The sequence below is a fragment of the Tenrec ecaudatus genome, chromosome 1, assembly GCF_050624435.1.
Source record: "Tenrec ecaudatus isolate mTenEca1 chromosome 1, mTenEca1.hap1, whole genome shotgun sequence".
Taxonomy (NCBI): domain Eukaryota; kingdom Metazoa; phylum Chordata; class Mammalia; order Afrosoricida; family Tenrecidae; genus Tenrec; species Tenrec ecaudatus.
The window spans coordinates 174484442-174489759 of record NC_134530.1 but is presented as its reverse complement, the minus strand read 5'-3'; positions in this window follow the sequence as shown (position 1 = coordinate 174489759).

Here is a 5318-nt window from a genome sequence, read left to right as displayed (position 1 = left end):
TTGGTCTGGGGAGATAAGCTCCTTGGAATGTTGGGGAAGAAGATGCATACTTCAACAGGTCATTCATCCTCCCAAGAGGCTAGTAATCGGGGCCTTGAAGTTCTACCTTCCTGAGGAGCCAGAGAGGAGATGGGGGCTGCCTAGTTCAGACCCTGCCCAAACAGTCCCAAACCAAATGCCTAGTAATACCATTGGCAAAAGGAGAGGAGGTATACTTAGGAGGGGAGTTGAGGAGATTTCAATTTATTTAGAATGATTTATTAGTTTCCTAGTGATGTATTTGTTTTTCTCCTGACCTAAAATTATTGACAGTTCACTCCACTGCTTTGGGCATGAGTTACTGTACTCATCTTGTGATTACCATATCTTTCACATATGACTTTATAATTCCTCTCTTTGTAAGTGAATCCTCTTCATATTAGAGTGCACCAGCTGTTTCCGAACTGACGTGCTAGCATTGTGTGGTTGCTGTGGGCCAGGCAGCTTCTAAGTGTTTTACCTAGATTAACTCATGTAATCTCCTGCTTGATCCCAGATCCCAGCTATGATTATTAACTACATTACTTAGATGTGGAACCTGACGTCAGAGAGTATAAATAACTTGCTTAAGCTAACACAGCCTGGAAGTGACAGGGCCTTGGATTATACCCAAGCTGCCTAGCTCCACAGCCTCTGGTTTCAATCAGTAAACTATGCAGTGTCTCAAATAAATGATTTTGAATTCCTGTGGTGAAATATGTTACAGTGTTGACAATGAATGACATAGAAAAATATGAATATAGGTCCCTAAGGTATAAGGTGGAGGCAAAATGTGTCCAGATGTCCTTTTAATATATGTTTACTGTATACTTTAAAAATCACAGACAAAAGTAGATTTAGAATTCTGCATATGACTCGGGCCTCTTCTAGTTGATTCGGACTCATCGCAGCCCTCTAGAAAAGGGTAGAACCAATGCTGGCATGTTTTATAGAAACAGACTGCCTCATGTCTCTCCCTCAATGTGACTGGTGGGCTCAAACCACTGAACCTCTCTATTAGTACTCCAAAGATTAGCCTGCGATGCTACCAGTACTCCTGTATGTAGTAAAGTAAATTTGTTGATTTATTTTTAATATTGTAGATGCAGACTAAACACACAATGAAGCTTTTCTTGGCAATGGAAGAGAATGTAGAAGTGTCGGCGAATGTAATTTTGACTTTACTTGAAATTATTTATTTGCGTAAGGCAAGCAAAAATGAATCACACAAAAACAACTAACCAAAAATGTAGCATGTTCTAAACCCAAGTGATAAGTATGCAAGGGTGCCTCAAAAAGTTTGCCAAAAAGTGGAATTAAAGGATAATGGGTTATTTTATAGACCTTTTCTGAAGTAACCTCACACATTTGCTATTTATCCATGATCTGAAACAAACATTTTTAAAAGCTCAACAACAACACAAAAAGACAGCAACAACAACAACAAAACCCTGCAATATACATACAAACGGGCGTCATGAGTAGGAGGCAAGGGTATGGAGACTATATGTAGGAATAAGCTTTTCTAATACTGGCCATAAAAAAAAAGAGGCATCGTGGTAAAAGGAAAAATGGGAGCCTCCTGGTTCAATAAGTGGAAATGAGTCTATAAGAAGCGGGAGATGATGAGGAAGATGAGCGACACTACAGGATAGGGGTGAAGGACAGGAGACATGCTTTTCGGTGGCTGTGTGAGCAGCATGGCTTTCTGAAGGAGTCATGTTTCTGCCTGCTCCTTTCCCCACCACAACACACATGGCTCTCCGGGCTGACAGATCCCTATTTGCTGCCAATTAAGGACTCAACCTCCTTTTTTTTCTTTCTTTCTACTAAACCGTTCTCATCTTCTCATTGTGTACGTGAGATTTTTTTGCATTGAGATAAGACTGCACAAGGCCATTTTCCCAGCAATCAGGAAAAGGAGTTTACTAAATTAACCTGATGGAATTGCTGGGGAGGAGCGGGTACCCAGTTGGCATTTCTGACCACCCAGATAGTGTGAGCACTTCCCTGCTGGGTGATTATCTCCAGGATGTCCAGTCACTTGGGGTAACTAGACGTGGGCGGTAACGTGTGTGTGTGAATTGAAAGGAGCAAGTGTCAGGGGAGTTGAGATTGATGGCAGGGAAGGATTATCATTTATTTTTGCGAACTCTACACTGAGTACGTAGGAAAGTAAATACAGAGAGGACTTCGAGGGTCATGAGAAAGCAGAGTTCATTGCTTTGTGATTTGATGAAGTCCGAGGATTGGCATAATTGGATTATTTGATCAGTTTACCTGGTAGAGTTGGCATCAGGAAAAGGGATGTGAAACTTCAGAGATGCGGTTTCCGGAATCCGGAGTCAGACCTCGGGGAGTGAGGAAAAGCTCCTTGAGAATGAATACAAATTAAACCCACTGATCTAGATGTTGATTTTAAATGATTTCTCAGGGATCTAAATGCTTACTCCAGACCATGAACCTAAAGTTTGGCTGTTTGAACCCACTCATCAGAACCAGCAAGAAAGGCCTGGCAATCTGCTTCAGTAAGGATTACAGCCAAGAAACACACGTGGAGTTGAGGCCTTCGTTGTAACACCTGGAGCTGAAATTGTGCGGCAATGAGCTTGGCTTTGGGTTTTCAGTTAGTGAGGCCTTCCCCAAGAAACTGAAGTCACGATGGATTTTTGTAAGAGGTAAGATACAAAACTGCTTGAGAGAGATTGTGATCTTTCAGTCAAAGTCTTTGGAGAGTCCCAAAGGTATAAGGTATGAGAAAGGCCAAGGCAATTGCTTTATCTACCTTCAAACGTGGCTTAACAATATAAGGAGTTTTATTTTCCTTACATAACTAAAAGTCTGCATGCAGCCTCTTGAGACTTATACAATGGTCACATGGTGCCAGAAGGGGCTTGGACTCTTCCCGCCCCTGGCCCCCCACTAGAACCTTCTTGAAGGAGCCCTGGGGACACAGTGGCTCCATGTTGTGCTGCTAACCACAAGATCAGTAGTTTGAAACCACCGGCTTCTCCTTGGGAGAAAGACTAGGCTCTGTACTCCTACAAAGAGCTAGAGTGCTTCATTTCAATTGCTTCACAGGCATGTGAAAGTTGGACATGGAATAAGAAGACTATAGAAGAATCAATGTATTTGAATTGTGGTGCTAGGGAAGAATATTCAAATTATCATGACCGCCATAAGGACAAAAAAAAATCTGTCTTGGAAGAAGTACGGCCACAGCATTTCTTAGAGACAAGAAGAGACTTTGTCTTACATACTACATGCATGTCATCAGGAGAGACCAGTCCCTGGAGAAGGAGATCATGCTTGCTAAAGTAGACGGGCAGCGAGAAAGAGGAAGGACCCCAGAGAGATGACTGACAGAGTGACTGTACCAATGGGCTCAAGCCCAGGGACAATTGTGAAGATGGCCCAGGACTGGGCTATGTTTCGTCCTGTTGTGCATAGGGTCACTATGAGTCGGGGCTGACTCAATGGCACCTAACAGCAGGAACATAGAGTTGCAGTCTCAGAAATTCACTGGGGCCCTTCGGCTCTGGCCGATAAAGTTGCTATGAGTGAGAATCAACTCAAGGGCAGTGAAAAATCCATCTTGACTAGGTGGCTTTGGCCTCTCTGCTTGTTGCCACATGATTACCAAGATGTAATGCCAACTTCATGCATTGGTCCAGCATCAAGCTGGCATTACAGTGAGGAACAAGAGAAAGCAGAGAAGCAAACGCAGAAAGCCAACTGAATTCCTGCCCCCACCCCTAAGAAATGGGTTCCTAGAAATTCTATCCAGTAATGTCTACTTCAATCCCATTAACAGAAATTATGTGACACGGAAAACTCTAGATGCAAGGGGAGTTTAAATTTTAGTTTTGTTAGAAAGGTAAGCAGATTTCAGCTCCATGGAAAATCCATTTTCTGCTTTGGAAATACCCAGAAGGTATGTGTCTACAAGGATGCTTTTATGGAAACAAAGAGGCTTATTGATCTGGAAAGGAAAACACAGTTAGAGGAGAACAATTAAACTGTTTGCTGGTCCTGAAATCCGCAGGATGTAAGGAAATAAATAACCCCAAACAGACAAGCCCTCTATTTTGAGGAGCAGTTCCATTCCATTAAATCCAGGAAGTAGAGAGATTGATAATGGGGGGATCTAAAGATAAGGAAAGGACCATAAAAAAGAGAAAGCACAGAGAGACCAGAGCTATGGATGTAAGAGACAAAGGGACTAAGTCTGAATTTAAAATAAAAATAAAAACCAGTTACTGGCGAGTCCATTCTGACTCATGGAGAGCCCATGCATGTCGGAGTAGCATGAGTGCTAGACCTTTATTCTGGGGAGACTCTGTGTGTACTCAAACTTCTAACCTTTTGGTCAACAGCTGAGCATCTTAACTGCACCACCCAGAATTCCTGATTATTAAAGTAATTTGAGTTGATAGTGGATGAACAGCGAGGACTCTTCTTTCTGGAAGGATCAGAGGTAAAAAGGGGCAGGGGACATGTTGGTGGTGGTCTCTAGGAGTAGCTCAGGGCAAGGTGTGTGTTTATACCTGGATTGTGGTCTGGATGGATAGGTTCTTGCCTCATACCTCCTCAAACAGATGTTTCCTGAAGTTACATGCAGATGTTTGAGGGGCTGTATGAGAAGCGACTCCCCCGGCTTCACTGGAGGCAAAGGAACAGTACCGTCACCAGGTACAAATATGTGTCCTGCACGTGAGCACATGACCAGAAGAGATTGAGGCTGAAAATCATCCTGAATTGCATGAATGCAGCCACGTACTTAGGGATTTTGTATAATTGGAATGACATCTTTTTAAAAAATCATTCTTGAGTGGTTTTCTTGATAAATGTTATGAGTTTTTAGGTCTTGCTAAATCAACTAAATTGTATTTTCAGTTATATTAGAGACTTATTGATTTAAATAGTTCTGTCTAAGCACTTTGGGAGTCCAAAAGACAAGTAGAATATGTTCTCTATTTAGTTCCATGGAACTTATGGTGTTCAAGGTCAAGGGAAATAAAAAACAAATAGCTATGATCAGCTAGGATGTTAGAAATGGAAAGGAACTCAGTTAGAAGTAATCTAGTAAAATCCCTCATTCAGGTACAAAAACTTTTTTAAAACACTGGTGAAGAAGATGGAGATGATTCTGAAATTGGCTGTGCTGATGATTGCACATATCTGCACATGATTGAATAGTTTAATTGGATATATGGGAAATATGTGCCAACAAAACTATTAAGAAAAGATGAAAGATCAAAAGACTAATCCTTGATTTAAATGATTTTGCTTATTTAATG